Source organism: Lutra lutra, chromosome 13, assembly GCF_902655055.1.
Source record: "Lutra lutra chromosome 13, mLutLut1.2, whole genome shotgun sequence".
In the NCBI taxonomy this organism is placed as follows: domain Eukaryota; kingdom Metazoa; phylum Chordata; class Mammalia; order Carnivora; family Mustelidae; genus Lutra; species Lutra lutra.
The window spans coordinates 13,957,741-13,968,281 of NC_062290.1; the positions used below are offsets into that span (position 1 = coordinate 13,957,741).

General features: G+C 46.6%; 1 long non-coding RNA gene across 1 annotated transcript; it reads right to left on the bottom strand.

Annotated features, from left to right (window-relative positions):
- Window positions 1-1,102: 1,102 nt before the first annotated feature.
- On the bottom strand, window positions 1,103-8,744 carry LOC125082833 (uncharacterized). Its single transcript, XR_007122117.1, has 3 exons — window positions 8,531-8,744; window positions 5,808-5,956; window positions 1,103-1,205 (listed from the first exon to the last, which is right to left on the bottom strand). It is a non-coding gene; the product is annotated as an uncharacterized LOC125082833 (long non-coding RNA).
- Window positions 8,745-10,541: the final 1,797 nt, after the last annotated feature.

Below are 10,541 nucleotides of genomic sequence, written 5' to 3' on the forward strand. Positions count from 1 at the left end.
TGTGTTTCTCCTTTTAACATGAGGTTTTTTTTTTTTTAAGATTTTATTTATTTATTTGTCAGAGAGAGAGAGAGAGCGAGCACAGGCAGACAGAGTGGCAGGCAGAGGCAGAGGGAGAAGCAGGCTCCCCACAGAACAAGGAGCCCGATGTGGGACTCGATCCCAGGATGCTGGGATCATGACCTGAGCCGAAGGCAGCTGCTTAACCAACTGAGCCACCCAGGCGTCCCTTAACATGAGTTTTTAAAAGTAGAATAGAATATGTAGCTGTGGGCCAACGTGTATCTTCCATTTTACGATAGACAACATACATAACTTTTAAAAATTAAGCTATAGAAAGTCAGCCGTTTAGATTGCTGTTGCTTTTGATTTCAGCATAGTTAAATTTCATATTTTCTAAAGTCACAACAGAGTAAGAAATGCACATTAACATCAAGAATTAGTTCACACAGGAGCATCTGGGTGGCTCAGTCGGTTAAGCGTCCGCTTTAGGCTCACATCATGATCCCAGGGTCCTGAGATCGAGCCCCGCATCAGGCTCCTTGCTCAGCAGGATTCTGTTTCTCCCTCTCCCTCTGCCTGCCTGCCTGCCTACCACTCCCCATGCTTGTGCTCTCCCTCTATCTCTCTCTCTGTGTCAAATGAATAAATAAAATCTTAAAAAAAAATACTCAGAATTCTCAGGTGAGTAATCTAAAAAAAAAGTACACCTAATTTGTAACTGGGCACAGAGTTCTGTAAATAGTTAATCAACAGGCGTGCGCAAATTATTGCATGGTACTAAATTAGTCATTTAAATAAAGTAAGGTTTAGATATAAAAATACTTGTCAGTAGCAAAATAGGACCTGTACTAGGGTGTTTTCAGGACCACACGCAGAGACCATTCATTTAGAGGAAAAGGACCCTTAAGTATTGTCACCAGTAAGAGCAGGTTTTGGGTTTGGGGGTTTTTTATTAATCCTGCTTTAAAATGGGATAAGAGAAAAAACTTAAATGAGTTAAGGAAAGTATTCTGTTCTTTAAAGTGATAGAACATTCTGTTAGAGTATAATTCAACTTTTTCATGAATTCAGACTCATCCCCTCTTATGATCAAGCCTACCTCCACCATCACTGTAAAATTACCTTAGATCTGTCATACTTCTTGGGTTTTTCCATGCTTCTACATTCGTTGAGTCTGTATTTCGGGGTGGGAAGAGAGGTTGCTAAAAAAAAAATATGGGAAAACCTTTAGTGGGCAATCTTTCCACGGAAACTCAGAAAAAAAGCATTTTTACCTAAACATAAAAAGTGATCAAGAAAATATGAACAGCTGACATGGAGTTTTGTAGGCCCCTTCGGCCCTCCTCGATTGCCTGGACTCTGCCCATCCTTATAGGGAAGTAAGCAAACATTCGCTCTTCTCTTGTAGAAAGAGAGCTCAAAGTCATAGCAGAAAAATCCAACATACAAGAAATAAAGTCCCTGGAAAGATTTATCATTCAGTTTGATGATAAAAGGTTCTCACAAGGGCGCTGGGTGGCTCAGTGGTTTAAGCCTCTGCCTTCGGCTCAAGTCATGATCTCAGGGTCCTGGGATAGGCCCCGCATCCGGCTCTCTGCTCGGCAGGGAGCCTGCTTACCCTTCCTCTCTCTGCCTGCCTCTCTGCCTACTTGTGATCTCTGTCTGTCAAATAAGTAAATAAAATCTTTGAAAAACAAAAAAGTTTCTCATATCTGCTTGAAGACTGAAACTTGTAGCTTCACTGTGAAACTAATTTCTGTTCTAATTTTGGACGGTCTCCAAATCAGACTTGTGTTTTACTTCTGTCCAACAAAGCAACAGTGCGTACGTGAGTAATCCAAGGAAGAGTTTGACTCTTGTGTTGTAATGGCTCAATTTGCTTCCTGGAATGTTTGAGAGGCTTTAAGCAGCTTTGGTGGTGGTTTTTGTTTTTTGTTTTCCTGCAAAAGTTGATTGCTTTGCCACCTGAACTTGAGAACAAATCAAGGGACGGCTTTGTGCTTGGAAAGCACTTTGAAATCTCTACTGAGTCACGGAAACCAAACCCATAGATAAGGAAATGAGAGAATTTTGCTATTTCAAAGGAGAATTTCAGAGGCTCAGAAAAAGCAGTGCGCACACTTCTTTCAAAATTCATGTACATTTTTCTCCAGGCAGAGCTGTGACAGATGAATCAGGCTTGGCCAATTACATATTCTGGATTAATTTATGTAAGCACCACCAACCCTCCGGCATCGTGAACATGTCTGGGATGTCTGCATCCAAGTAAAACCACGCAGTGATGACTCAGGCGTATGGGTGTGAAAGAGAAGCTGTGGGGCTTTGGGGGGTTGTGTTTGTTGTTCTGTTCAGCTCGGGGACACCTTTTTCCTTTTTTTTAATGCCCAGGACAACTGTGCCCTCTCTCGCAAGTGGGTTCTTTATTATAACCTATAGGGGGAAAAGAACCCATTATGTATAACTTGTACAAAATCCTCATGTTCCTTGTAAAATTACTGCACAGATATAATGAGAGGGAAATCAACATATATGTGCAAGACTTCATTTGTGGTACTATAGGCCATGTCTCACGGCATGATGGCTTCTAACAGAAATTGCAGATAATAAGTCAAATTGCCCTGAAATGTACACAGCTGTTCTCCTAGGCCTTTCATATATTGGTAAAACTGAATACTGAAGATTAATGAGTTGCTTCTTTTAAAAAAGACAGAAATCCGTATCTGCAGGAAGCATAAATAACAGCCTATCAAGTAATGTTTAATTTGCTGATCATGAAGTTGGTACCTTTTAGACCATGTTCATTCAAGCGAAGTTTTAGTAAATACACACCACATACCAGGCACATGGCCCAGTGCTGAGGGTTAAAAACAACATCCACCTCTTTGAGGAACTCAACCTGGGATGGTAGGTGAGAGATGTAGAGAAGTCAATGACAGAGGTATGGAGTGCTCAGAGGGGCAAGCTAGGGCGTGTTGGGTATATGGTGGGCAGGGAAAACAGAGGGCTAAGTCTAGTGGTGAAGGTGTCATAGAGGAAACAGTGTCTGAGCTGTGAAGAACAGGAACTTTTCTATGTGAAGATTCTCCAAACAGTGTCCCAAAGGAGCATTTGGCATTAGCAACAGCAGTCACCACGAGCTTGACATCTAAAAAAAGTAAGATAAGGTTGAGGTGGACTAATCAATCCATTGACCATAAAGGTCACCAGGGGTGTTGATTCAAAGCAAAGTTTTCCAGGTCCTTCATCCTAGAAACTCTGATTCAGTGGGTCTGGACTACAGCCTCCAAACTCTATTACGAAAAAGTACCTTGGTGAGGACAGGAAGCCGCTGTAGTGACAAGGGCCATCCTGGTGAAGACAAGGACCAGATGGGATCAGAGGCATGAAAAGTGAAGAGAGAAAACGTGTCAGCCGCTGAGTCCAGAACTAGGAGCCTTGTGTGCAACAAGGGTCCTTTACCTGTTCACTAGGCAAATACATGATGAGCTCACAGTACAGACAGACCTGCACCCCAGCGGGTGGGGAGAGAGATGCCGGCGGCCATGTTCCTGCCACAAGGAGAAACCTGATAGGGTGAACGCTGCCCATAATCATCCAGATGCCTGTTCCTGACTCTGGGACTGGAGACCGAGGAGCTCCTGTGCTGCCTGACCCAACCAGAGACCCCAGGGCTACTGGGGCTCCCAATGCTCTGCCATTTTGTGGGCTACCTCGTTGTCCTCCAGGGGCTCATGCTCCTGCCAGCTTTGTTTCTGCCACTTGCAAATCAAAGAGCCGAGACTAACATCCCTCTAATCTCTTTGCCCCTCATATGGCTGAATTCTTCAGGAACAGGTTATAAACTTTCTTCTTAAAGAAAGGAATGAAGGATAAACAAAGAAATGATCACTTCACAAGGAATCTGGCCATGTCCACAGCCCAAGCCTGCTCAAAGGCTCTCTCTCCTCCACATCCATAGGGGCCCCCGGAGCCTGAAACTGGTGCCCTCCGGGACCCCAGACCAGCTCCACTCATGGTTCTCTAGCTTCGCTCCAATAAAGGAACTAGAGACAAATCTCTCCTGGCAGAGTCCCGGTGGGATACCAGGAGAGTCAGATGCTGCTTAAAGAAGTTTAAGTGGTAGCAAGTGTAGCCAAAACAAGAACCTGTTCCGTCTCCAAAAGGGACTTCACAGAGTGGAGGAAAATTGCGGGACAACCTTGGGAGTCAGAGCTAAAGACGGTACAGTCACAGGATGGAAGTGGCCTGGCTCAAGTTCTCAGTGGAGCACCCCTGATCCAGAAATCCATGGATGTAAAGGAGAACACTGGCCCCACTGAAAATTCACCAGCTGTTGTCACACAGCTGTTCTGACACTGAAATCCAGGGCTGTGAGTTAATACCTTTGTTGAGGCCTTTCAGGGCTCTGTCCCTACCCAGCTGGACTGACCAAAAAACCAGGTGGGAAGCTTCCGGGGGAGGGAGACCCCTGTGACCTTGCTAGGCAGGGTCAGGCAACCCTGTTGCCAAAGGAAACTTGAACTCAGGAGAGTGAGCCTCACCCCTGGGTGTGGGGCCAGGAGCCTCTACGGCTGTGTGCCCTGTCATTATGCCCTGCCCTTCTCCTGGGTGGAGAATGGGTAATGACATGGCACTGCTTTGACCTCCCCAGCTCTTTCCCTTATGACTCCCTGCGACTCCGCAGGCAGCCAAGGGCAGAGGCCCCGTGTCAGAGAATCTCCTGGATCATCAGGTCCCCAAGGCAGCATTGAGGCCAGGATCTGGGCCACCTGTGGGTTTGGTCAGGTGTGCAACAGGTCACCGGAACATCTGCAATCACCTGATTTCTCTCTTTAGGAATAACTCTGATTCCTCTCTTTTCGAGTTTGACTGAGGTTATTTAATTAGTGTTACATTTGTTCTTACTTACAAAGGCAGTGTTTTTCAAATATAGATGGTTTTAGGGACGCCAGGGTGGCTCAGTAGGTTGGGTGTCTGACTCTTTATTTTGGCTCGGATCATGATCTCGGGGTCATGGATCGGCCCTGCACCAGGTTCCACACTGGGGCATGGAGTCCGCTTGGGATTCTTTCTCTCCATCTGCCCCTCCCCGCCAAAGCTCCCTCTCTCTCTTAAAGTAACAACACCCCCAATATAGATGGTTTTATTATAATTCTTATGACTACATTATTTCCACTTCAATTCTGTCTCCTCTAAGATAGTATAAGTACTTTATTTTGATTGCAATAAAAAGTCCACTACACGAACCCAAAATTGAGAGAGGTTTGACATGACTGGATAAAGATGTTTAAAACAATAAAGATAATGTGTATATGCTGTGAGTTTTTATCAGAAACCTAAGAAGTTACTAAATATTTATATCAATAAGTTTTAAATACAATGCCAAAAACCCTCAAATAACCACACTACCAGCTAAACATAGGAATATTTTTATTAGTTTTATCCTAAATTTATGTTATTTTGGAGGAGTTGATATTTTACAAGTACTTGTTCCTTTTGTAATGCTTTTTTAGCCCTAATTATCCTGTTAAGGATATTCTTTGCTGTTTAAACATCTCAAATTTTATGCAATCAAAAAAGGTTCATTTGTGGGGGAAAAAAAAGGCATGTGCTCTCTTGAGAGCAGGTAGCCAATGCTGAACCGTCTATCCTAAAAGGGTTAGGGTCATTTCTCCACTCAGGATGCCTTCCTAGGACACTCCATCCCCCACCATCACAGATGATTAGTCCTTGTACTTGATCCAACCTAGGCCAACCCAATGCTGTTTTCCTGGAATTAGGATTCAGGGCCCAAATAAACTTACCACTGGGTTATATGGCAGGATCCTTAATGACAGTTGTATTCAGAGGCCGAGGGTGTGTTTCCCTCTGGGTTTGGCTCTTACAAACCGTGGGTGTGCCAGATGTGTAAGTAGATTCAGCTAGCAGAGAAAAATAGGACCCCAGGGCAGGACTGTGCTGAGAAGCAGAGAAGAGAAGCTGTGTTGGATCTCTGGTAATTTTTTTTTTTTTTTTTGCCCCAATTAAGACCCCCAAGGGAGCACCTGGGTGGCTCAGTCTGTTGAGCATCTGCCTTCAGCTCAGGTCATGATCCTGGGGTCCTGGGACTGAGCCCTGTGTTGGGCTGCTTGCTCAGTGGGGAGTCTGCTTCTCCCTCTGCCTCTGGTCCCCCTGCTTATGTGTGCATAAACGCGCGCACTCTCTCACAAATAAATAAATAAAATCCAAAAAAAAAAAAAAAAAAAAAACCTCCCAAAAGATCTCTATGTGCTTCCTTGTTGCAGGTCCCAAAAGATTTATTGTATTAAATCCTCTACACCCTTTCTCCTTTCTTTCTTTTTTTTTTTTTTTTTGGGGGGGGGGCAATCCTACAACTCTTACATAAAGACCATAAAGACCTATATGCCATTAAATGCAACATTGTCATCCTTTCTTATCGCTCTGGCAAATGCAGCTGAACCTGAGCCGGAAAAGGGTCCAGGTGTAGACGGAGAGGTAAGAGGTCCCTCAGTAGGTTTAGAAGGTATTTCAAGTATGCAGACACCAAGACAGAACAAAAACAAAGATGAGGAGGAAAAACCAGACCACCCTGTCCCAACTGCTAGGGTTCAAGTGTTTTCCTAATAATTACACTTGTGACCATAGAAAACAAAAAATGACCAGGCCTCAAAGGAGAAGTTAACCATTCATGAATCCTTATTCAAAACAAAACAACTCATGCCATGGGAATTTAAGGGCCACATGTTTCTGGGCCAGTTCTCAGTAAGAGCGCCCATGAAGAGTCCTCAACAGCAACCAGTTGTGACCCCTTCTCACTCCTGAGAGCTTTCTCTGTATCCTCGCTTAATAACACTCCATCGCCTTGAGGCAGGAGTGGGGGTCTATCTTCTGCCTTTCTGACAGTCACACAAGTTAGATTAGGATTCTTCTTTGGTGAGGTGAAACACAGACCATAGTTGGTTTGGCTAGCGGATGAAATTCTTTACGTTTGCACTTCCCACCTGTGAAAGTAATCCTTTGCATTTAAATAGCTGCTCTGTCCTGCGGGCTTCTCAGCTACACTCTGGACAGGAGAGAATGTCTCTTAGCTTCTAAGAGGAGGGGACATGTGAGTCATGCAGGACTTTGCAGTCCTTGGAGGGGTGACACAAATACCCGAGAGGGAGGATACCCCAACCAGGGGCACCCCCCATTCTGTGAAAAGGAACAGAATTTCCTGACGTCTTCTCTTACTTTTCTTTAAAAGATGAGAAGTAAACTAAGATTGATGTAATGAGAGGCAAACTTATTTTATGCCACACACTGTTCCAACTGATTCATACTGAAGCCACTCGATCTTCACAAGAACCTAACGGGAAGGGACCATCATCGTCTTACTTTCACAACAGAGATTGAGGCCCCCCAAAATTAAATAACAGGGTTGGATTCTGTAAGGGCCTATTTAGCCAGAGGGGGCCCCACCTCGGTTGAACAGCCATTTTGTTGTTTATGCAGTAAAACTTAAACTGACCCTGTCCACCCCGCCCTCCTGGGGAACTTACTTAAAAGCAAGTCTGGGAAACCAGTCCCAGGTAACAAAGCCCAAATACAAGGGTGGGTCAGGTCAGGTGGAGATAACAGCCCGAATGCAGGGATGAGTTGGGTCAGGTGGAGACATCCAATCAGTGGGGGGCTCATACTGTCTCCCTAGCTACCAAGGAGAGTGGGCCCCGCCTTTTGGGCGCCAATTCTACCAAGGTGGTAGGCTAGTTCAAATAGCTACTATAGGGTAAATTATAATTCAATTGGCCACCCATGGGTGACCTAGCATGACTATGCAACTTTCTCTGTGTGTTACAATCTTATTCGCCACCTGTGTGTGGCCAGGCCCAACCACATGGCCTTTGCTCTATAAAAGTTAGTCTGTGAGGCAGGGAGGGGTCGCCCTCACTGTAAGGGGCAGCCTCAACTGGTCTGTTTGACGGTGGGTTTGATTCTTGATGCTTGGTGCAAAATAAAGCTTTGCTTGACCTTCGCTTTTTATCAGTCTCACTCCTTTGACCACAGACCCAACAATTCAAGGCCTGGTAAAGGATGCTGGTGGGATAATTGGCAAGACGTGAATAATGTTTGCAGATTAGATCAGGAGTCTGCAAACTGTCTTTGGGAAGGGCCAGAGAGTAGGCATTTGGGGCTCTGTGGGCCAGCAATGAGAGCCCCTCAGAAGTCTCAGAAATTGAGCCCCTCAACTCTGTCTCTGCAGCACTAAAATTAGAACTTCATGTAAATTTCACTTGTTAGGTAGTTCTCAATTATTTAAAAGCATCGGTAGCTACAACTGATCAATGGAAAAGCTGTTCTCTAAGATGGCCAACCAAACCAGCACGGGAATTCCAGGTCTCAGAGCCCTTCCAGGTTCTTCTTTCCTACCCCGTTTCCCCTATGTGTGCCCAAAGCACTAAGTATGCGGAAGTATAAGAGTAGAAATCCCCCTCCCTGCTTGTGCTGGGGGCTCAGACCTTTGGAGAACAGCCTTCTCTGAGCCCACCGGTGTTAAGTAAACCTCCGATCCTCCAAGGTCTCTGAGGGCCATTTGGTTCTTCCTCCAGGATCCAGTCCAGGTTCCATAACATTCGGCTCCCTGACTGCGCTGGCCCATGGTTGCCGCTGCTTTGGGGCCACGGCCTGTGGTGATGGAACGAGGGTCGTAAAGGAGAGGGCGCGCCGGGCTGATTTCCGGCAGCCTCCCGCCTGGTCGCCCGGCGACCGGCCCCGCCCTGCTGTTCCCACCCAGACTCAAAGGAGACTTAGCCTCTGAGGACCTGGTCCCCACGTTAGATTCTGGTAAGGCCTGGGACCCCAGGACCAGTCAGCGCTCCCCACCCCCCCCACCCCCGCTCCCCGCCAGTCAGGGTGGAAGGGGAAACATTACTTCCCAGAGACCTCTTAGAGGTGTCACAGGTAGGGCCTCCCAGGGAGGGGGGAGGTCCCTCGGGTCAGGAACCCACCCTCCCCAAAGGTGGGGACAGGAAGGAATTTCCACAAGGAATGCCACAGGTCAGGGCCTCCCAGGGCGGGAGGAACTGTAATAACTTCTGGAGTGAATGCGGGAACGAATGTGCAGTTTGACCTGGCTTGTCAGGCGGACTGACTCTGTGGCTCCACGGGCGGACACCTTTAGGGTCCCCAGAAGCCTAAGGAGTCCCAGTGGGCCCTAACCTGTTTCCGTGGTGACCTCATAAGGTCTAAGGCGAGCCTCTGGGGCTCCAATCCAGAGTTTATACGGACTCGCTAACGCCAGGAGGCACCCAGGTGTCCTCTGGGAGGGCGGACGGGCGGGCATCTGACTGGTCTGTCCTTTGGAGAGGCACCCACCCTTTGTCTCTGCGCCAATGACACAGGGAGGGCACACACAGGGTGGACGAGAGAGCCCCAGCTCATCATGGGTGGAAGCTCTTTAAAACCTACAGTCTTAGACTGTATGCTCGAAAATTTTAAGAAGGGTTTCTCAGGAGACTATGGGATCAAAACATGTCCTAGAAAATTAGGCACATTATGTGAACTGGAATGGGCCACCTTTGGGGTCGACTGGCCCTCTGAGGGTGCCTGGAGACCCACCCACTGTCCAGGTCATTTACAGAATTATGGTTGGGACTCCCGGACACCCTGCCCAATTCCCATATATTGATTCCTGGCTTCAGGTAGCCCAAACTCTGCCCGCATGGGTCCAATTCTGTGCTAGTAGGAAGGACCAAAGTAGTGCAGGCCGCACCCAAGGTGGTGCAGAACTGGGAGACAGGGCATGGGGAGGCAGAAGAGACAAGGTGTTGCCAGAGGGCAGAGAAAGGGTTCCTCATTCAGGAGCTCATCAGCTCCTAGACGGTGAAGGGAGGAACCATCCTCCATGCCTCAGGCGCCACGGTTCCTCCCTTCACCGTCTAGGAGTGAGAAAAGTGCCCCCTGGACCTGACACCACCCACTCCAGATTTCCCCACGTGTCTCAGGTGGAAACTGATCGTGGGGAGGATCCAGGTGGAACATAATTCAGTGTTCAAGTTTGTTGGTTTAATTAAGATAGACGTGTCTTTGCAGTTATCAGCAGTAAATGTGAAACTTTTATCCTGTCAAAGGTTACTGAAGGTCAAATAACTTCGTGTTATCTCTGTTGGAATTTGTTAGCAAAAGGATGACTACCCTGGTGGTGAATGGTCTTGAAGTTTTCTTGCGTAATTGAAATAGCTTTCAAAGTCTTTGGTAAACTGAAACTTTAAAGTTTTGCTTGGATGATAAATGGGAATTGAATTCATTGGACATTTAGGTCTTTCCCAAATAGGATAAAGTGCTAAATCATTAATTACTGGACATAGATTTGTGATTTGAATTCCTACTGCAAAGAAACTAAGGATATTGGGATGCCTGGGTGGCTCAGTTGTTAAGCATCTGCCTTCAGCTCAGGTCATGATCCTGGGGTCCTGGGATCGAGCCCTGTATCAGGCTCTCTGCTCAGCGAGAGGCCTGCTTCTCTCTCTCCTGTTCCCCTGTTCCTTCTCTGGCTGTCT